Below are 23939 nucleotides of genomic sequence, written 5' to 3'. Positions count from 1 at the left end.
TCAGGTGTCACGAGGACTTATCACAGTTGTTGGGGGTGTATAAACCACCTAGGGCTGAGGGAGACACGCTGGATTTGCCTCGGCCACCGATAGCTCTACCCAAGGCCATAGTGAGCGTGACATTACATCGGGTCGAGATGAATTCGTGTCAAATTGGTTCAGCCAACTTAGCCCCTTTTCCGAGTCCAAAACTTCCCAATAAATCAGAGCATAAGGAAGCTAGCTAAGATGGATCAAGGGTGATTGAGCTCAACTTCAAAGGGGCTCAAAGGACTCAAGCTCAACCAGCGATGTCGATTCCGACTGATCTGCCCGAACCGTGTCAAGCAAGTTGAAGGAGCAATTTTAAAAGGCATACAAGCAAATAATTTTTTTTGCAGGAAATATATGCAAAAAATCTTTATGATATTTATTGATGATTGTACTGAATATTTTGGATTTTCCTTGTTTACAACTCTTATCATACCTTGATTACAGTCATGCTCTCAATAACAAATAATAGATTGATTTTTCTATTTTTATGTTCTAACAATTGCTATCATATACACAATCGATATCATCTATGATATTGATATTGCGTTGCTTCTTCAGGAAACTGACTGGCATTATGGAATGTCGGGTGACTTCATTTTACTGGAAGCATCTGATGGAATGTTTGATACTTTGATCCTTGCAAATCCAATGAAAACAGCTGCACGCCATCCATGGACTTATAAAAGAAAAAACAGCATTTTAGAGAAGTCCATGACAAATAACTCCAATATCATGTAGTAGACGAGGAACATGATCAGCAATTGGAGTCGAGAATAGCATTGTGTGAACGTTGCTCCCCTCATAGAATTCCATCAGCATCATCACACATCAGCTTCAACCAAGTCACAGTCCTCATGTCACTGCTCTGGTATCCATTGTGTGATTGTCCTCTCACTCACAATAACTTCCTTCAAACAATTCAATAAATCTTTCCCAGTGCCACAGTTCTTTATGTTAAGAACCAACAGTGTCTTTGCAACACCACCACAGACCCGAAGTGTGCAGTGCAGTCAGACCACTCTCAGTCGACCATTGCTCTCATCATCTTCACTTTCTGAAACCACAAGTACTGCATATTCTGAGTGGACAAGGGCAGGATGGTGGTGATAAGCAACAAAATCTACTCTGTACTGTGATCCAGATCGCACGATCCAATTCTTAGACCACGGATGTGAGTATGCCTTGTAGAGTTCAGGGAATGGTTTCCTTTTTGTTCTCAAGTGATCCCATAATTCCACATCAGTCATTGGTTCATCACTATCTCTTGAGATCTTAAGGCACCTCAAAGCATGGCAAATTAAGCCTCCTCTGGACCCAGCTGGAACCACTGCTTGTTGTATTTGTTAGAGGTGGCAATTTTCTTGCCAAATGAGGACTGATTTAGAAGCTTAACCAACTCTGTTCCAGCTTTGAGTAAAGCATCACAGCCAGATAGCAAAGCAATAGATTCAGACAGTGATAGAGAGCTTTGAAGTTGCACGACTATAGCTGACATGATTTGCACTGGCTATTTCTGCAAAGCCCTTACCCTTCCATCTTGGTGCTGACAGATCCATCGCTAAATGGGAATTTACTCTCAAACGGGAGTAATCTGAGTTACTTGATTTTAATCCTGCGATAAACCAATGTTGAACATGAAATTACAATGTAACTATTAGTAATTACGAAGCAAGAAAAAATTTCTGTTGAAAATTCTTTTGTTTTCCCATTGCAATTTATGTAAGAACTTAGCTCTAGGAATGGATATAGTTATCCCTAGAATTATAGCCTTTCTTTAACTTTTCCATAGTAGTGTAGATGTGCAATGATATCATGAATTAATACCTGGGGATTGATACGATTCGGACTTCACCGATGTCGTCTCGAGCATGGATTCACTTTAGGAGTGTTTTTGCTTCATGTTTTAGTGTTTAATTTCCATTAAAATAAGTTTTCTGTAAGTCGCGTTCGAACGCGGGTGGAGTGAGTTCGAACGCGGTTTGTGAACGGGGTTGTGAACGTGGTGAAGAGAATGTACTGTACGTTCGAACGCACTGTGAACGCCTGCATCGCGTTCGCAAATCCAGAAGAGCTAATTCGGTGCGTTCGAACGCGGTCGGGCGAGTTCGAACGCGGTCGACGAAAATTGTGTTTTTAGGGTTAATTTGAGTTGTTGGTTAGCTTATAAAAGGATGTGGTAGGCAACCAAAATTATTATTGATTATTGAGATTGAGTTTTGCCTTGCCTCCTTCGTCTTCTTCGCTCCCGTTCTCTCAATCCCCGGCGACGCCGCTTCTAACCTCCCTCGTCCGGCTAATCACCCTAGTCCCTTAGGGGTGGCCCTCTTCTCCCCCTTCGTCCAATCTATCCCACACTTGCCCTAATCCTTCCATCAACCACAACCCTTCCACCATCACTTTTCACCGGTGCCACCACATTAACGCCGGTCCTCCACCATCCACCATTACCTAGGATCTCGTGCCTCCATCCACGGATCCAAAACAGAGCATCCTGACGTTCGTCCACTAAACGAATGATATCTCGAGATCCCCAACTCCGATTTGCCTGAAACTTGATTTGTTGGAAAGCTCTTTTCCGGGCCTAAAACATATCAAAATTTCACGTCAATCCGACGGCGGAATATTTCGGGATCTTATTTCAAAGTTCCGTGCAAGATCTAGTCCAGATCTGAGAATTAGAAAAGAGCGATCTTTAGCCCTAAAGGAGAGATCGTATCAAGCTGGTATCAAAGCTCCATAGCCAGAGGTGTGATCGTATCAAGCTGGTATCAGAGCCACCTTTCCTCGGACAAGCGCTTCCAATGACGACAACCAGATCCATGGCTGCACGGCGAGATGATGAAGAAGAGATTCTCCCAATAGAGGAGGGAGAAACGATTGCAAGGACTTCCACCCGTGGAACCGCCCGATCTAATCAGAATACGGAAGAACCTAGCGTTCAAGCCGTGTTGGGGTCTCTTTCCAAACAGATGGCCATCAATAATCAAATGATGATGGAGATGCTGTGGGAAATACGGGCGTGGCCGAAACCTTCTTCAACAAGCAGGGCAAAGTCCCGGTATAAATTGTTTGCGATTTTCCATGGTGACTTAAGTCTATCTGGAAGTCCAGGGGAAAGTCCTAAATTAGATCACTGCGGTGACTTTCTTAAGTGACTCTGGCAGGCTTAGAGAACAGTCCTAGGATGAATAAGAAAATTTTCTAGGTGACTCTAACTTCTCTCAACGGTTAGAGGAAAAGACAGAGTGTGTTGATCATAGGGTGATACCCTCTGATGACCCTAACCAGATCAGCTATGAAGAAAAGTCCTGAGCGTCATCTCGAGGTGACTTCTAGTTGGTGTGGATCCACAGGGTTTAGACTCACTGAGACATATGACAGTATAAATATTGAAAAGATATTAATATGTTGGAACCATGCAAGGTTACAAGTTGTGACTCTCTCTCTATTGTTATCATTGTTATTATTTAAAGAGCATGCTTATTGCAATTATTATGGATATTGTTGCTGTTAGTTTAATCTTTTTCAGCATTAATATAATGTAGAATTTTATTTAGTTTTCGAGTGGATTTCACTCACTGAGCTATAGTTGTTGGCTCATGGATTCTATTTTTTTTTGTATTTGTTTATCTATCTCAGGTAATAGTCAGCGGGGCGTCTGAGCGAGATGTACCCGGACTCCACCCTACTTAGGATTCACCTATTTACTCTTCCGCTCTTTTAGATTTTAGGCTTTAGATTAGAAGTTTTATTTATTTAGTTTAAAAACTCAAAAACATTAACATTGTTTTATGTTATTGCAATTAGTAATAAAATTTAATAAAGAAGATTTTCATTTTATTTATTTATTTTGCCATCGTACATGTAGAAAGTATTGTTAAGGCTTCGTGTGTCTCAAGTATATTGAGATGCATGGCCGGTCATGATTCCTATTACGGGTCGTGACAAATGCCTATCAAATCTATTCCGTACTTAAATAACGCAATACGTGAATGTAGATATAGCATGATCCATAAAAAAGTTACATAATACATTGCTAAAAAAGAATAATCTTCAAATGAGTATTTATCAATCTATTCCACAGTTAAATTAGTGGAATATGTAAATGTGAGTAGCATGATTTGTAAAAAGAATTCCATAATACGTCGCAGAAATGATAAAGTCATTTTCTAGTGAATGTTTATCAAATCTAGTTCGTACTTAAATCATGTAGTACGTGAATGTAGATAGCATGATCCGTAAGAAAATCTCGTAGTACATTCTAGAAAAGATAAGGTTATCTTTTGGTGAATGTTTATCTGATCTATTCCGCACTTAAATCAATGTAATATGTGATTGTAGCTAGCAAGATCTGTCAAAAAAATAATCATATGTTGCAGAAAAGATAGAGTTATCATACGTAGGGGAGAGAGCTAGCATTTATCACCCTATCGTGTCTTCCTGTTCCATAAGCAGCATTTGTATGTTTGACCAGAAACCCACACTACACAGAAGAAACTACTCTCTTGTCAATCTCAGTAGAAGGGTAGTTTGGGAAAAGATAGTGAATTTGGCCTCATATGCAAGTAAATGGTTATGATGCGAATATCAGTGACATATTTACATAGGCACATGTATCAGTGCAATTACTCCTTCAGGAAATTAGTTTTAAGTTAATTATTTTTGTAATATATTTGCTATTTATGGTGTCTAGAGTTATATTTACTTTTTTAAAATTGTTTACGGTATAATTGTTTATTGTCATTTGTAACATCTATATATAGGTCAGCTTTTTTACTCAATCGGGGTAAATGAAAAAATAATTTTTTTTGAGATTTATCTCCAATGTAAGTTTTGAGTGTAAAACCCTAGTTGAGAATGGAGGTGTAAAATCACATTCCTTTCCGCTTTGTAACCATCATTGTTCTTAGAATCCTAATTATCTCATTGTTTCACATCATTTTGGTATTAGAGCAATGGTTTTTTAGGATTCAAATCTTCTCTAAACCACATTTTGTCTCCGTCACCTATTAATTTACTCGTGCTACCCATCTTCCCCAACCTTTATTACCATTTCCACCAAGTATAGAAGGCCCACCTTCTAGGTTCTATGCCGCGTTATACTTGTCCTTTGTTCGACACTACATTACGAAAGTTGGATCATCACGAACTCCACCACATGTCGAGTATGACGAGCCTCAACTCGCATGAGATCACCGTTGTATAGGAACGAGAAAAACCAATCATCATCGTGAAATCGAGAAGCAAGATTCGACTAGACGTGGAGTGTTTGTGCATCATCCAATAGTCCATCATCATCTACATCAACCTTTTTCTCTGCCATAGGTGAGCAAAACAACCAAAAAAAATAAATCATCTACATCAACATTTTTCATGCTTTTTGAATTAGATAGAGTGAGATTACTTGCTGAGCATCGAGCTCATTAAATATCAATTTTTTTTAGGAGCGGATCAAAATAAAAGTTGGATTCTAGAGACCAAGCTCGCGATTGAAATCCTCCATATTAGGAGTCTATGGATTAGTTCTAGTTATTTAGATTTTCTTTTCATGTCAGATTAGTAGATGTTGAACCTTATAAATGATTTAGATATTATTTTAGTTAGATTAATTTTTGAATTAAATTTATTCCAGTTATAATAAATTTTGCTTTCTTTGGCTTCATGTCTCTTGGGATTGTTTTCTTGGGTTACATAGCATGTCATGTCTCTAGGCGGGGTGTGACAATTATTGGTATCAGAGCCTAGGTTTTTAAATCTAACCAATAGAGTCATGTGGAGGTTGGTCTCAAAGTTCAGAGTAATAAATTACTGAAAGAAAGAATATAGAGAGAATATATCATTTTTGATAATAGAAAAGAAATGTGTTATTATATTTATTGCTTGTTTGACTTTATCCTTTTAGAGACGACGCCTCCTAGACGAAGACGTATAGTACGAGATTTTCATAGGACTGCTAGCAATATTACTGCTAATGAAGAGTTTGAGCTTGGCCCGAGTCCTGCAGATATACCCCCTGCGGCAGATTATGTGTCAGTGGTTCCTAATAGCAATCCAGCATCGACTAATACCCAGAATAAAATGCCTACATGTCCTGCCACTAATTCCGCGCCTGCTAATCAGATACTTCATGTTTTTCAAGCTATAGTACAGACACTTAGTGATCAAGCTACGTCTTCTGCTCAGCCCACTAGAGTTAGGGTTGGCGGGGGTACTTCGTTTGATAAATTTTTCAAGACTTCGCCACCATCCTTCTAGGGTTCCATTGAACTAGTTGAAGCAGAAGCTTGGCTTTTGAGAATGCAGATCTTTGAGCACCTACAATGCACAGATGAATGAAAAGTCTACTTTAGATCCTATATGTTTGAGGATCGTTGAAATGTCAATTTGAAAGAAAGGAAACTGAATTGAATTGGAACAAATTTTTAGAGCTCTTTTATGATAAATATTATCCTTTTACTCTTCGCAAGCAGATTAAGTTAGAATTGCTCACCCTAAAACAAGAGAATGTCTGTAGCAGATTATGAGGCTAAGTTTGTTGAATTGTCTCGCTTTGCTCCGCACCGGGTTGAAAAGGAGGAAGATAAAGTGATGATTTTTGAGAATGAATTACAATAAGGATCATGCTGTTTCTCATGAGTGTAAGACTTATGCTGAGTTGGCCACTAAGGCACTGATTATTGAAAGGCATTTGGAGGAAGCTAAGTTGGAGAGAGCAAGAGCAAGCCGAAAGGCAAAAACCTAATCCTAATCCAAGCCAAGGCAGCCGAGCAAACCAATCAATCAAGTCAAAGAATATGTCAAGCTATTTGAGTGGTGGCAATAGGCAGAAGAATGAATTACAATAAGGATCATGTTGTTTCTCATGAGTGTAAGACTTAAGCTGAGTTGGCCACTAAGGCAGTGATTATTGAAAGGCATTTGGAGGAAGCTAAGTTGGAGAGAGAGCAAGAGAAAGGCGAAAGGCAAAAACCTAATCCTAATCCAAGCCAAGGCAGCGAGCAAACCAATCAAGCAAATCAAAGAATATGTCAAGCTATTTGAGTGGTGGCAATAGGCAGAAACCCTAAGGACCATGCCCAAGATGCAAGCTGATGCATTCTATAGGAGTTGATTGTAATGGAGTGCCGCGTGTTTGTTTCAAGTGCAGAAATAATGGTCATATTTCTTCTCATTGTCGGACACCATTAGGAGGGAGTTTAGCACCCCAGAACTAGCAATATCAAACTCAAGAACCCACTACAAATCCTGGAGCACAAAGTTACAGATCACCAGCTACCTCTAAGCATCAAAAATCTTTAGTCAGCTCTGGAGCATCAAAACCAAGGCCTTAGGCTCAAGGGCGTGTTTATGCTTTGACTCAAGAGGATGCCGAGTACTCTCCTACTGTAGTTTAAGGTACACTTTGCATCTCTTCCATGCCAGCAAAAGTACTTATCGATTTTGGAGCTACACATTTTTTTTGCTACACCTGCATTTATAAATAGGTTATCTATCACACCTGAGCTTATGGATACTTGTCTAGTTGTTTCTACACCAGTAAGGAGTACTATATGTTTAGACTATGTATGCAATTCCTGCATGGTGGAACTTGAGGGCAAGAGCCTTCCCGTGGATCTTATATCTCTAGAGATGAATGACTTTGATGTCATTATTGGTAGGATTGGTTGGCTGCGCCATCATGCGACAGTTGATTGCAGGCTGAAAAAAGTTATTTTTACTCTACCTGGTCAACCTGAACTTTTCTTTCAGGGAGAGAAAAGGTTCCCTCGAACAAGCATTATATATGCACTTCATGCTAATAAATTACTTAAGAAAGGTTGTAAAGGCTACATAGCATCTATTGTAGACATGCAAAAATCAACACCAAGCATAGAAGAGAACCTTTCAATTGTGAGAGACTTCCGTGATGTTTTTCCCTAAGAACTTCTCGGATTACCACCATATCGTGAGATTGAATTCACAATAGATTTAACTCCTTGTACTGCACCAATATTTAAAGCTCCATACAAAATGGCACCGGCTAAAGGCTGAACTACGAGAGTTGCAGACTCAATTGTAAGAATTATTAGACCTAGGTTTTATCAAGCCTAGTGTATCACCTTGGGGAGCACCAGTCTTATTTGTGAAAAAGAAGGATGGCTCTTTGCATCTTTGTATTGATTATCGTGAGCTAAACAAGGTTACAATTAAAAATAGATATCCTTTGCCTCGCATTGAAGACTTATTTGATCAATTGCAAGGAGCTCAAGTCTTCTCCAAGATTGATTTGAGATCAGGCTACCACCAATTAAAAATCAAGGAGGAAGACATAACTAAATCAGCGTTTAGGACTCACTATAGTCACTATGAATTTTCGTTTATGCCCTTCGAACTTACTAATGCATCGACAACATTTATGGATTTGATGAACAGAGTATTCAGGTCTCAATTAGATCAGTATGTTGTTGTTTTCATTGATGATATCTTGATGTATTCTAGAAGGAGGAACATGAGGAACATTTAAGGATAGTCCTTCAAACTTTGAGAGAGAAGAAATTATTTGCCAAGTTTAAAAAATGAGTTCTGGCTGGATAGAGTATCTTTTCTGGGTCATGTGATCAGTAAAGGAGTATGTGTTGATCCAAAGAAAATTGAAGTTGTAGTGGATTGGCCTACACCTACCTCAGTAACAGAAGTGCGTAGTTTCTTGGGATTAGCGAAATATCATAGAAGATTTGTAGAAGGTTTTTCTCGGATTTCCCTTCCACTCACACACTTGACTAGAAAAGGGGTGAAATATGAATGAATAGATAATTGTGAGAATAGCCTTTAGGATCTCAAAACAAAATTAATTTCAGCACCAATCCTTTCACTCCCAACTGTGGGTAGCAATTTCATCATTTACAAAGATGCTTCACGACATCGATTAGGTTGTGTACTTATGCAAAATGATAAAGTCATTGCTTATACATCCCGACAATTAAAGCCTCATGAAAAGAATTATCCCACTCATGACTTGAGTTGGCGGCAATTATTTTTGCTCTTAAAATTTGGTATCATTATCTCTACAGAGAGTCTTGTTCTATCTCTACAGATCATAAAAGCCTTAAATATATATTCACACAAAAAAAGCTAAATCTTAGACAACGCCGATGGTTGGAGTTAATCATAGACTATGATGTTAGCATCAATTACCACCCAGGCAAAGCAAATATAGTGGCAGATGCTCTAAGTAGAAAGTCGTCATTGGCACTTATTTCATTGCTTACAATTTAGCATCACCTTTTAGAGGATCTCAGACGACTTGAGGTGGAAATAGTACCACATGGTATTGAAGCTCTATATGGCCAACTTACAGTTAGACCTACACTGCTAGACCGCATCAAGGTAATGCAAGAAGAAGACACTTAGTACCAAAACATCAAGGAAGAATTCGAGAAAGGTAAGTACCTAAATTTTCAATATCTACATAGGGATTACTTAAATTTCAGGGTCGAATATGTGTTCCTGCTAATGAACAGCTGAAGAAAGATATTTTAACTGAAGCTCATAGTTCAGGTTTTAGTATCCATCCTGGAAGTACAAAGATGTACAGGGACTTACGAGAGCAATTTTGGTGGAATGGTGTGAAAAGAGATATCGTCGAATATGTAGCTCAATTTCTAAGTTGCCAGCAAATTAAAATTGAACACCAAAGGCCTGTAGATAGATTGACTAAGTCGGCTCATTTTATTGCTATCAAGATGACTCATTCTCTTAATCGACTAGCCCAGATTTATATACATGAAATTGTTAACTGCATGGAATACCAATATCTATTGTATCTGATTGTGATCCACGTTTCGTGTCTAAATTTTGGAAAAGCCTGCAATCAGCTTTGAAGACTCGATTGGATTTCAGCTTTGCCTACTACCATCCATAGACAGATGGGCAATCTGAGAGAACTATTCAAACACTTGAGGATATGTTATGTTGAGAGTTCGTTCCTTAGAATGGAAAGGTAATTGGGACGGGACAATTATTTGTCATTAATTGAGTTCTCCTACAATAATAGTTACCACTCTAGTTTAGGTGTGGCTCCATATGAGGCTCTTTATGGCCGCAAGTGTAGATCTCCACTTTTTTGGTTCGAAGTTGGTGAGAGATAGTTATTAGGACCATAATTAGTCCACGATGCTACTCAGAAGATTGCTGCTATTCAAGAGAAATTATTAATTGTTCAAAATCGCCAGAAAAGTTGTGATGATAACAGAAGAAGAGAATTAGAGTTTGAAGTGGGTGAACAAATATTTTTGAGAGTCTCACCTTGGAAATGAGTTATTAGATTTGGAAAGAAAGGAAAACTAACTCCTCAACACATTGGGCTATTCGAAATTCTAGACAGAGTTGGACCAATAGCTTATAGGGTGGGGCCTTACCATTTAAACTAGCAGAAGTACATAATATTTTTTATGTGTCTATGTTGCGAAAGTATGTGCCAAGTTCAGATCACATTATTGATTATGCACCTCTCCAAATCCGTGAAGATATGACTTATGAAGAAAAGCCTGTGAAGATTCTTGATACCATGAATAAATCACTTTGTAGACGCATAGTATCTCTTGTGAAGATTCAATGGAAAATTCATTCAATTGAAGAAGCTACATAGGAACTCGAGGATGAAATGCGAGAGAAATACCCATAATTATTTAGTTGATGGTTATGGTATGATTTAATTAATTTGTAGATCCTTATTGTCATTAGTTAAGTAAATTAGGTATTTTACTAGAATGTCATAACATTCACCTACTTCATAGTAGTAGTTTTAACTATGATTGTGCAAGTTTCGAGGACGAAACTTCTTTTAAGGGAAATAGAATGTAATAACCAAAAATAAAAATAAAACAAATAAAATAAAGATATATAATGACGATAAGGATGATAATGCACTTATCTTTAATCAGTATTAGAATCCTATTAGGAAAACAAAAGAACTAAACCCGTATCTCTCTAGGATTTATCTCCTTATATACATACTAGGCAATAAAAAAATATATATATAGAAGAGAAATCCTAAACTTTAGAGAGAAAGGCAGTGTGGATTTCAGCGGCGGCGAACTTTGGCGTTAGCAGTGGACTTCGGCAGTGGCAAACTTTAGCATCGGCGGCAAAGTGGCAAGGGAGTGCAACAAAGGAAGAAGAAGAAAAGAAGAAGAAAGGAGAAAGAAGGAAGGAGGTTTACAAAAAAAAAAAAAAAGAGAGAAGGGGTCTTCTGCTACAATAAACACGGTACTAAAGCAGAAGCAGTAAAGTCAATAGAAGGGAAGAAAAAGGATGGATTCGGTAACAGTGATTTTTAAAGAAAAAATTAAAATCAGAATTTATTTTAATAAGCATGAGGCAAGTTTTCTCATTCATATTTTGTTTTATTAATTCAGAAAAATTAGTAGTAATTTTCTTTCATTAAATAAAATCTGTTTAAAGATGTTTGAATCTCTATGATCTCTTCTTTTAAGTATATTTATTGGTTCATTAAAATCAGTGATAATTAGACTTTCATGATTGTATTTTATTGGTTCATTAATCTTTATTGGTTCACAGAAATGTTTATTTAATATTAGTATTCATGATTAAGAATTAGAAATTTAATTTTAGAATAATCTCTTTTAGATAATGAGATATATTGGATTTTAGATATTTAGTATGAGTTAAAATTATTTGATTCAAAATACATTGACATCTATGCATTATTTAATTTATGTATAATGATTTTTTTTTGATAAAAATTAAGAATCTACAAGTATATGATCATGATTTGATTTAGATTGAGACAGTATGAGTTATCTTAGTGAAAGAGATATTTGGAACCCATTTTGAGAGATAAGTCCAGGGAAAAGATTCTTAGAATATTCATTGCGGCGTGCTACCAAGTGACTCTTGTCGGATTAGGAAAAAGATTCCTAAATTTTTGTCCCAGTAACTCTAATTTTACTCAACGGCCAGTGAAAAGTTAGTAGAACACTACAAAGTACCTACTACAACCTTACATGGATCGGCTATATAGAAAATTCTCGGGCACCATCCTGATGGTGACTTGGTAGTGCGTTGTGGCTATCGGTCAAAGTACCAATTAAAGAGAAACTATGGCATTTTATCAATTTGGTCGGGTATCCAAGATATTAATTTCAACATATATAAATTCTGTTTAAAGAGTGATTTATTCAGATTTGCAAGTTAGTGCAATATTCATAATTCATATGTTTTGGAAAATTTCTGAAAAATATATTTATTTTGAGAAATTTGTTATATATGAGTTATGATTCCTTGTGCACTATATTATATTTATCACTTGTTGATTTTTCTATTGTTAGACATATTCATAGATAGAGTGAGATTACTCGCTGAGCATCGAGCTCATTAAACATCTATTTTTTTCGGGAGCGGATCAGAATAATTTAAAATTGGATTTTGGAGACCAAGCTCGAGGTTAAAATCTCCACATTAGGAGTTTATGGATTAGTTCTAGTTATTTAGATTTTCTTTTCATGTCAGATTAGTAGTTGTTGAACCTTATGAATAATTTAGATATTATTTTAGTTAGTTAATTTTTGAATTAAAATCTTTGACTTTATTCCAATTATAATAATTTTTTACTTTTTTGGCTTCATGTCTTTTGGGATTGTTTTCTCAGGTTACATGGCATGTCATGTGTCTAGGCTGGGTGTGACATCCAGCATCGCTCTTCACTGATGTCGGCACCGCCAGTGTCGCGCTCCACCACCACCAACGCCATTTTCCCTGAACTCCCTCACCTACCATTGCTTGCTTGTAGCCGCAAAACCTCATCCACCACTGTCATATCCCTGTAGACTTCTTTTCTCGTCCCCATAATCAGTGCCCTTTCTGCAACTAATGACAAGTTGTGACATTAGGAAGATTTGAGTGTGAAACCCTAGTTTGAGAATGAAGGAGTGAAACCAATCCCTAAGCATGACGATACTTGGCTTGACTGAAGTGACTAGGAACGATAAGAGCCCAACAGGCTAGGGTAGTATGAAGAAAGTCCTAGTCCATTGCTCAAAGTCACCAAGGACAAGTCTTATCATCAGAAAAACTTAGGTGTGAAACCTTTGCTTGAGGGTAGTGGTGTGAAACTTATCCTTGAATCTTGTAATATTTGGCTTTATCGAAATGACTTGGAGTATCAAGAAACAGTAGGACTGGATCAATATGAATGTCACAGGGGACACACTGTTACGAACAAGATCTGAAACAATTCGTCCATAGGAAAATTATTAAAATTTTATGGGTGGTAGCCTCACATGTTAAGGTTCTTTTGGCTTTAGTTTGAGTGGATTTGGAGATCAAGCAAGAAGTTATGGCCAAAAGGGTGAGGGAAGATCGAAACAGGGGTGAAACAAGAATATTGACGTTGCGGTAGTTGTTGGAAGGTGGCGGACGGCCGTGGGATGGTGGAGGTCAGCCGTAGGGTAGGGTGGCTCGTGAGGGGAGGTGTAGATTAGAGTTTGGTAGCTTGGTAGGGGTTCTAAAATTAAGAGTTATAGTGAGCCAGATCCAGCTCGCTCTATTAGACTTAAATTCACAGAATATCCATTTTAATTTAAAATTAAAAATAACAAACTAGACTCGACTTGCTCGACTCAACTTAACCTAACCGACTTGACTCTTGTTGTCGGATCGTAACAATCCACCATGCTTCCGACATCCTATCATCAAGGTGGCTAATCCCTGACGTCCTTGTATTCGTCTAGTCATGTGGGTTATTAGTGATAACTAGATGTCAAATCAATTGGTGATAACTAGATCTCAAATCAATTTTTGAGAAGACCTGAGAGTCTTGCAGTTGATCAAAAAGATCATCGATCCGGGGTAGTGTATACATGTTCTTCACAGTGACTTTATTTAACTTTCGATAATTAATGCAAAGACGCATCGATCCATCTTTCTTCTTTACAAACAAAACTGGTGCTCCCCAGGGTGATACACTCGGACGAATAAAATCCAAATCCAGCAACTCTTGAAGTTGGGTCTGCAGTTCTCTAAGTTCTGCTAGTGCCATCCTGTAGGGTGCCTTTAATATTGGTTCAGTGCCAGGGAGCAGATCTATGGTGAAATCTATCTCTCTATCAGGTGGAAGACTAGGTAGATCTTCGGGAAAAACATCTAGAAGTTCATTTACCACTTGAAGTTCATGAATCTCCTGCTCTGCACGCTCCACGCCCACTACCGATGCCAAAAAACTTGGGCATCCTTTCTTCATTAATCGATTTGCTTGAAGTGCTGAGATAATACTGGTCGTAGGAATCTTCCACTCACCCTGGAAGAAAAATTCTGCCTTCTCCGGGATAGAAAATGTAACCTTTTTCATTCTACAATCTACTATTGCATGATGTGCAGATAACCAATCCATACCCAGTATAACATCAAAATCATGCATGTCTAGACAAATAAGATCTACTGAAAGTTTCTGATCATCTATCTCTACTAAACAAGATCTGCAAATAAGATTTAAAAGTATGGTCCTCCCTATGGGTGTAGTCACTGCTAAATATGATTCCATAATCTTAGGTGCAATAGGTAATAAGGAAAGAAAATCAGGTGAACTAAAAGAGTGTGAGGCTCCAGAATCTATAAGGACTTTAGCTGGTATGGAAGAAATAGATAATGTACCTTGCACCATGGATGGTGAGTGCTCAGCCTCTTCCTGCGTCAAAGTATAAATTCTTCCTTTATTCTCTAGCCTCGCTCCTAGATTTCCGCTACTCGCTGGAGGCCTATTGTTCGCTGTGCCAGACTGGGACAGTCGATGCTGTTGATCCTACTGAGAAGTCGGACGCCATCCCCCACGTGGTGCTCTGTAATCTCTCGCCAAGTGGCCCGGTCTTCCACAGTTGTAGCAACTTCGGGGTACTCCATTGCACCCAACACTAGACGAATGGGGGCGTCCACACCTCGTACAATTTTTAAGCTGACTCTGTTTGGGACCTCCCCCATAAGGGTTTGGTCCACTCCCGGCCCTCAAGGGCTGTCCAAACGACTGACCACTTTCTCTGTTTTGCTCCTGGTACCTCAGCTTCTTCTGTGGATACTGTTGTTCTTGTTCTTGACGAAGCTCCCCAATGTTTCTCTCGGCGAGAAGTGCCTTAGACACCATTTTTGGAAGTGTCTGACACTAGAATAGTGATATCCTATCTCTGATGGCTGGCCGCAGCTTATCCTAAAAGAAGCTAACATTCTCTTCCTCGCTCGCTGCTATATGTGGAACAAATCGTAACAGCTCAGTGAACCTCGCCTCAAAGTCCACCATAGACATGCCTCCCTGTCTCAGCTCAAAGAACTCATCATGTTTCTTTTTCTTTAAGGCCCGAGGATAGTACTTCTCGAAGAAAATCCTCTTAAAGTTTCCCCAAGTCAGATTGGCGCTCAATCATCTACCACCAATGCTCTGCCCGATCCTCAAACATATAGGTCGTCAAAGTAACCTTTTGATCCTCTGAACAATCCAATACTCGCAATATCTTTTCGATTCGCAATAGCCATGTCTCAGCTTCAATCGGATTAGTAGTCCCTCTAAAGGCAGGTGGAGATGCCTTCAAAAAAATTTCAAACACTGTACCCCTATCTAGACTAAGGGGCCTTGACTCTAATATAGCCGGAGTCTGCGATGACTGTCCTCCAATGGCCTGAAGAAGGGTCTGAAGCACTGATACCACTATATGAGTAGCAGGAAGGCAAGAGTCTGGATAGGAGTAGGAGTTTGGGTAGAAGCAGTTTCCGATCCCGAACCAGAAATAGCAGTGGGTGCAAGAGCTGGCGCTTGAGCAGGAGCTGACTCTTGCTCCCTACTCCGGGCCCGGAAATAAACTCGGGCCGTAGCTTCTCGTCGACGACGATGCATATACATATTGCCCCTTCAAGATTTATAAATGAGATAAAAATAATTTTACTGAATATACTAAAAATTTCATACCGAACCTGAGCTTATGCCGCCGGACCTCCACACAACTCTAAGGGTGATTTAGAATAACAAAATTTTAGGCTCTGATACCAACTTTGTCACGACCCGAAATAGGAATTATGACCGGCCATGCATCTCCATATGCTTGAGATACACGAAGCCTTAATAATACTTTCTACGAGTACGATGGCAAATACATAAATAAAATGAATATCTGCTTTATTAAATTTTATACTAATTGCAATAAACATAAAATAATATTATTGTTTTTGAGTCTCTAACGAAATAAATAAATCTTCTAATCTAAAGCATAAAATCCAAAAGAGCGAAAAAATAAATAGGTGAATCCTAAGTGGAGGTGGAGTCCGGGTACATCTCGCTCAGTCGCCCCGCTGACTATTACCTGAAATAGATAAATAAATACAAAAAAAAAGAATCCATAAGCCAACAACTATAGCTCAGTGAGTGGAATCCACTTGAAAACCAAATAAATTTTAAATCATATTAAAGCTGAATAAAATTAAACTATAAGCAATAATATCCATAACAATATGCAATAGGCATGCTATTTAAATAATAACAATGATAATAATAGAGAGAGTCACAACTTGTAACCTTGCACGGTTTCAACATATTAACATCTTTTCAATATTTATATTGTCATATGTCTCAATGGGTCTAAACCCTGTGGATCCACATCAACTAGAAGTCACCTCGAGATGACGCTCGGGACTTTTCTTCATAACTGATCCGATTAGGGTCATCAGATGGTATCACCATGTGATCAACACACTCTGTCTTTTCCTCTAACCGTTGAGAGAAATTAGAGTCACCTAGGAAATTTCTTATTCATCCTAGGACTGTTCCCTAACCCCGCTAGTCACATAAGAAAGTCACCACGTTATTCATTCATCCTAGGACTGTTCCCCTGGACTTTCAGATAGACTTGAGTCACCACAGAAAATCGCAAACGATTTATACCGGGACTGTTCTCTAAGTCGTACCAATACTAGTCTCATTTTTCTTTTCACTAAATTTAATATTTGGACAAAGTATGGTAATGCACTGAGTATAATGACAGAAAATATAAGAATTTAATTTTGCACGAACGGATGAAATAAATAGATTTGCACACAGAAATTGTAACAATTAAATTTTCTTGCATGTAAGGGTGAAATAAATAATTTGCACACAGAAAATTTACATGGTCTGACAGGTACGAAATATAATAAAATAAATATGTGAGTGAATCCACTCACCTGAGTCTAGGCAAGACAACCGAAATCTCAAATCTCTAGCTCACGTACTAAAAATCACCACCTTAAATAATAAATAATAATAAACATTTTAATTTGAATAATATCAATATTTTTAAATTTTAAAAACTAAAAAGAACTAAAATGGGTTTAATTTACCCATTGGATTGGGCTAGGCTACGGCTGGCCCGGCCCAATTCAAAAAAAGAACTAATCGGGACTAATCGGGCTGGGTAAGTGGTTTGGGCTCAGGCTAACCCGCAGCCCACCCAAATAAGTGGTTCGGGTCGGGTCTTTGGATCCGAAATCCAACCCGAACCCGAACCAAAAACTTAAAAGAAAAGGGTTGGCTCGGGTTAAACCCGAGCCCCACCCAAACCCCTTCTCTTCTTGCGACTGACGCGAGGAAGAGAAGGGTTGAGGGAGGGAGTGACCGCCGGCGACCTTGCCGGCGGCGGTTCACGACCACCCTCAACCTCTCGGCTCTCTCTCTCTCTCTCTCTCTCTCTCTTTACTTCGTCGTCCTCTCGAGGTGGAGGAGAACTCACCACCGATGGCCGACGCCGAGGCCGATGTCGTTTGGAGCAACAAGGGCTCCCTAGAAGACATTACCGACACCGGGCTTGGAACACGAAGCTTCCGGTGACGATGCGGTTGTGACCCGAAACCGTCGACCGACCTGATTCACCGGTGAAGCCGAAATCCCAAATTAGGTATTTTCAATTTACCCTATTAAACTTTAATTAAAATTTATGGGTGGGAGAAGGCTTACCAACGAGTCGTATGGTGGTCTTTGATTGCTCAGGCGGCTCTCCGGCGATTCGATTCCACAGCGACGACTCCGACGGTGAGAAAAAAAAGAAAATGAAGGAGAGGAAGAATAGAGGAGGAAGAGGGGGCTGAGGGGATTAAGGGGAGAGAAAAATTTAGGGTTTAATTTATAGATTAAGAGAGGATCAAATCTAATCTGATTCGGATTAGATAAAATCCTTTTTTTTTGCTCCTCGTCGCATGCCAGAGAGGGAGAGGGGAAGGGCTGCACGTGCAGAGCACATGCACCCTCCTCTCTCAACCCCCCAAATTTTTTTTTCTGATTCTGACAAATAAATATGACATAAAAATCAGAACATACAGTAGAATGATAAAAGCTAACTGCCCGCCAAACAGTATAGCCCGCACAAGCTACAATAGACCATCCAACATGATTGGCTCTAAGGTCTTCCGACACTCCACTTACATTGATGTCATTCTAGAATATGTAGCAACAGTAGAGAGCAAAGTATCATCCACATTCACAAACTTCATGAAGTATGGTGTTCAACATAATCTCATGTCAAGCACATCTCTTTTAAGGCGCTCTCAATGCTAACACACCCCAAAACATATCCCAGTGAGAGAGAACCACTAGGCAATAATATCGTCAGCTCCTGGCAAACAGGTGACCAGATTGTCTGAGATCCACATAATAGAACTTTAGACATAGGACCTAATAATAGTAATAATAATAGCACTATTAGTGCATGTCTCCACACCTTGCCTTGGGGGACCTCTCGGGTACCGTCATTCTTCGCAATTAATTTGCTCAATGGAGTGGACTAATGTGCAGCAAAACATATGAATGAGGGTATACGTGCATGTATAAGATGAATAAGAGCATATTACCAAATGACACAAGGAGTTCGTGTATAAAACAAAAGTCAAATAGCTATTAATCACAACCTAGTGAAGATGCACTACTAATAGAAAGCAATTTACTTAAGCCTCTGTTTACTTCAGAAATAACTTTCTTCTCATTCTGGAATACAATCCCTTAAAGCGGGTTAGGTAATATGGGTTGAGCTAACTGGTCGGGCTAATAAATAGGTGAATAAATAAATAAATAATCAATCTGCCTCTTCCTCACTCAATCTGTCCTAACTCTAACTCAACTGCTCCTCTTTTTCGGTCCTCCTCTCTGGAGCGGTGGTGGCAAGCAGTAACAACAGTGGCAAGTAACATATCTGTTTCTTCCTCTCTTTCTTCTTCTCCTTCCCTTTCACTCAGTTTTTTCTTCTTCTAAGCCGACATGCTTCCCTGCTACAGTAGGCTACGTTCCCTTCTCTTTCTTCCTTGCTATAGTAGGATAGCTTCCTTGCTCTCTCTTCTTCCCTTTCACTCTCGGTAGCAAGCATGCCTTCCTGCTTTGAGGAATCAATTCTCTTTCACTGTCCTAAATTTTTTTCTAATTAGTAATTACTGTTCATTTGTTATGCACTTATGTTACAGGTCAAAGGAATTAATTGCTAATTAAGTAATTAAATTATGAAATCATTGAAATGTAGTTTGTTTGTTTGTGAATTACTTGCTAATTAGTTTGTGAATTGCCCAATGGACCCAATTTTGTTTTTTTCACTGTCAAAGAATTCATTGCTAATTAGTTTGTAAAATAATGAATTATAGTTTGTGAATTAAATGCTAAATGCTAATTAATTTGTCAATTGCCCAATGGGCCCAATTTTACATACAGATAATCAAATATAACCACTAACTCCTCTCAAACATCGTCTGTGACTGGGTCAATATCATCTAAATATTTTGTACCTACTAACTCCACTAATATAAGGTGGAAATATGGTTACCTTACTAATAAGAATGATATTAACACAATAAAATGTAGATTTTGTAGAAAGGTCACTAGGGAAAAAATTAGTAAATTCAAGAAGCATATTGCTTGTATTATAAGTGATGTTGTGTCTTGTCCAAAAGCTAGTGATGAGGCAAAACAAATATTGAGGATCATCTAGAGGAGAATTAGAAGAAAATTAAGAAGAAAACAAGAGAGAAGAAGTATTTAGAAATTTTAGATGTTGGAAATACAAGACCAAGGAGTAGAGATCCAATGAATAAATTTACCTCTATTGATCCAGAAGTTGCAATTAGAGAATTAGGAAAGATGGAACAAACAAATATAAAAGATATTTTTGTAAAAGAAGAAAGAGACAAAATGAACAACTACATAACTCACTGTGTTTACAAATGTGGCATCTCCTTTAATGTCGCTGCAAAGCATTTCATATATTGATGGAAGTAGTTGGTTAGTATAGCCTAGGGTATAAGCGGGTATCTATACATGAGTTGTGTGGGCCATTTTTAAAGAAGCAAATAGTTAAAACAAATGATAATGTGGAGAATCATAAGATTGCATGGAAAAGATGGCTGCTCAATTATAATTGACGCTTGGACAAATCGAAAAGGAAGAAGCATTATGAATTTATGTGTCAATTGTGAGTTAGGGTTTAATTTTCTACATTTTGTTGACTACTCTAAAGATGCATATACAGACGAATAAATCCATGATATTGTTGTCGATGGTATCAAGGAAGTGTAAGAGAAGAATGTTCTTAAAGTTGTGACTGATAATGCTGCTGCTAATTAGCAGCTGCACGGTTGCTAAAAGAAAGATATCCCTGCATATATTGGACGTCTTGTGCCACTAATCGTATAGATTTAATAGTAGAGAGGATTAAAAAAAAAGAATTAAAAGTGCAAATAAACATGAGAGGAAAATCACAGTCTTCATTTATGGACATAATAAGCAAGGTTCTAAGTATCGATTCTAAAAATCGAGATCGGGTGCTCGAAAAAATAATACATATCGGTCGTATCGATTGTATCAACCTTCTGTTTCGAATGATTCAGATTGGTGATCGACCATATCGATCAATCCATTTTGGCGATACGGATCGGGATCAACCAGTACTTCAATCCATAACAATAGGAAATTAAGAATAATGCATCAATTCAGACGAAAAGGAGAGATAGTGAGACTCAGGTTTACAAGATTTGCTGCTTCTTTTCTTATATTGTAGAGTCTTTTGGAGAAGAAAGAAAAATTAAGAATTATGTTTATTTCTAATGAATATTTAGCATGCAAATGGTAAAAGTTACTAAAGAAAAGAGATCTTATTCTATTATTCTCAATAACTAATTTTAGAGGCAAATGGCATTAACAACTAAAATTTTCACTCCCTTGCTTTGAGTTGTTAATGGTGAAAGAAAGCCACCAATAAAATTTATATATGGTGGATTGAAAGATGCTAAGAAAGAAATAAAGAATATTTTCAGTAATAATAAGATTTCTTCCAAGCCTTTTCTCGATGTAATTAACCACTACACAAATTAAAAGCTCAATACACATCTCTACACTGCTGCATATTACTTAAATTCATACTACTTTTATAGAGATCATGATAAAATAAAGAGCGATTTAAAAAAATGGATGATTTCCTTAGTTGTTAGAACTTTTACCCAGATCAGTCTATTCAAGTATATGCTACAAATATGGAGACAAAAGTATATAAGGATGCCAGTAGGAATTTTGGGAGGCCATTAGCAAGATTAGCAAGAAAAATTAATAATGATGAATTCAACCGAGTTAGTAATTAACAATTTAACATATATAGTAAAATATGTCTTTTACTCTTATGTATGTTACTAAGTTACTTTCTAATTTTTATAATTTTTAGCTTATTGATGGAATGTATATAGAGCCAATACCCCTTACTTGAAAAACATGGCGATTAAGATTCTTAATTTAATAAGTAGCTCCTTAGGATGTGAAAAAAATTGGAGCTCATTTAAATGGGTAATATATCATTATATTGATTAAATTGTCAATTCTAAATTCTAACTAATGAATTTATTGTCATATTAATTTGATCTTTGATTTCAAATTCATTCAAAGAAAAGAAATAGATTGAAAGTAAAATGGTTGAATGATCTAGTTTACATACAATTTAATGTAAGAATGAATGATCAAAAGATAGCAAAAGAGAAGGATCATGTGGCTTCAAAAGAGAGAAATAATGCAATTAATTGGTCGGATAATGTCCCAGGCGAAGGATTAATTTAGGAGATGGTGACGAAGCTTTCAGGAGCTGAAGAGCATTTAACATCAAAGAGAAGCAGTAGAGTTGCTCAAGCTACTACTAATAGCACTCTTTTTACTTCTCTAGATACCAGTCGGATGAGAAAACAGATGACAAGGATGATGATACGCTAGAGCTTGATAATAATTCAGATGATAATTTATTTTATTGATAATATCAACAACTGTCTAGCTCAATGTTAGTATGATACAGTGAGGCTATACTTAAATAGGAGTCTCTGAACGTGGGTTTATAGGTTTCACTTACAAGTATATGAACATAGCATTAGTTATAAGGTATCCATATATTAATAAATACAAACCATGACTTACTAACTATAATGGCAGTGTGCTAAATGATAAGCCATGTGTAGCGCACAAAATCATAAGCAAAATGAGTTCACCCAAACATGCATAACTTGATTTCTACGGATTAACATGAAGGAAGTGCTAATTGTTATTTATGTAGTCTGTGCGAGAAAATTTATACTCTTAACAAAGCATACTTATCTATTATCTTAACATATTCTAAATCAAGGCCTAATGGATGAAGGAAAAGTGAATAAATTACGCTGATCGAAATAAGAGTAGCATGATTACAAACTATAACATTATAGGAACGCCAATACGGTAATAAATAAAGGGTGATGATTATGGCAAGAATAGTTGCTAACAATAATGTGGAGGTTAAATAGCTTATAGCACAGATGCTACTAATAAGACTGCTAATAACATCACGAATGATTAGCAATTTTGATATGACATTATACGAGATTTTTTGCATTTGTAGAAGTATTTCCAAGATACAAATATTTTAAGAGGGATCAACAACTGGGTTGCAGAAGGGCAACCGAATCCGAGGACTGCGGTCCATGTGGTTGTTCAAAAGCCCCGAAACCAAAGAACAGAGAAGAAAGGAAGTAACCAGGAGAGCGAGAGTAGTGGGGAAAACGAAAAGAAAGTGTTAGGGAGAGAGATAAGGGAGAGAAGCTACCTACTATAGAACATGTGGGTAGACCAGCGACGATGGCTGCGGCTGCAACGCCGATGGCCAAGACTGCGGGGATGACTGCTGCAGCTGCGGTTGCGGGCGACGACAACGACAATAGCGGCGACGTCGGCAGCGACAGCGACAGCGACAGTGAGGGAAAGAGAGTCGCAGACAATGGGGGGTGGGGGGTGGGGGGTGGGCGAGGAAGGAGAGAGAGAAGGCCAGGGTGGCCGGCGACGGCACGGGTCAAGCGTGACAACAGAGAGATGGGAACCCCACTCAGTGGACTAGTGCTAGGATTACCGTACCATCGTAATTTCTTTTCTTTCCATTTCCGGTCTTACGGGCTTGAGGCTTTGGAGTTATTATTATTGGTCTTAGGCTGTGCAGCAAAAAGCTTTTAGTTTTCTAATTTGCAGCATTATTAAATTACAATTTCAGACTTCTGTTATTAATTTAGCCCTAACAATCCCAAGAAATTTATATCCTAAAAAAACGTCATGCATCATCTATGTAATTTATACGCATCGCTTTTACAAAATGTATATTCTAATTTTCAACAATATGTATATCGAGATTTCAAAAAAAGGTCACGAATCACCTATGTAATTTATCGCATCGCCTACATAAAATGTACGTTCTAATTTTTTTTTTAAAAACATCATGCATCACCAATATAATTTATACGCATTGCTTATAAAAAATGTACGCTTTAATTTTCAACAATATGCGCTTCGAGATTTTTAAAAAAAGATGTCACGCATCACCTATGTAATATATACGCATCACCTATGCAAAATATATGTTGCAATTTTT

At 37.9% G+C, this 23939-nt stretch overlaps 1 long non-coding RNA gene across 1 annotated transcript; it reads right to left on the bottom strand.

Moving 5' to 3' along the window:
- Positions 1–388: 388 nt before the first annotated feature.
- Positions 389–23483, bottom strand: LOC140800040 (uncharacterized). The gene is made up of 2 exons (XR_012111137.1): positions 23127–23483; positions 389–1645 (listed from the first exon to the last, which is right to left on the bottom strand). It is a non-coding gene; the product is annotated as an uncharacterized lncRNA (long non-coding RNA).
- Positions 23484–23939: the final 456 nt, after the last annotated feature.

Source organism: Typha latifolia, chromosome 13 (genome assembly GCF_019914945.1).
Source record: "Typha latifolia isolate L0001 chromosome 13, TyphaL0001v2, whole genome shotgun sequence".
Lineage (NCBI taxonomy): Eukaryota > Viridiplantae > Streptophyta > Magnoliopsida > Poales > Typhaceae > Typha > Typha latifolia.
Note: the sequence above shows the minus strand (reverse complement) of the source record. Positions and strands in the feature narration are given on the sequence as shown.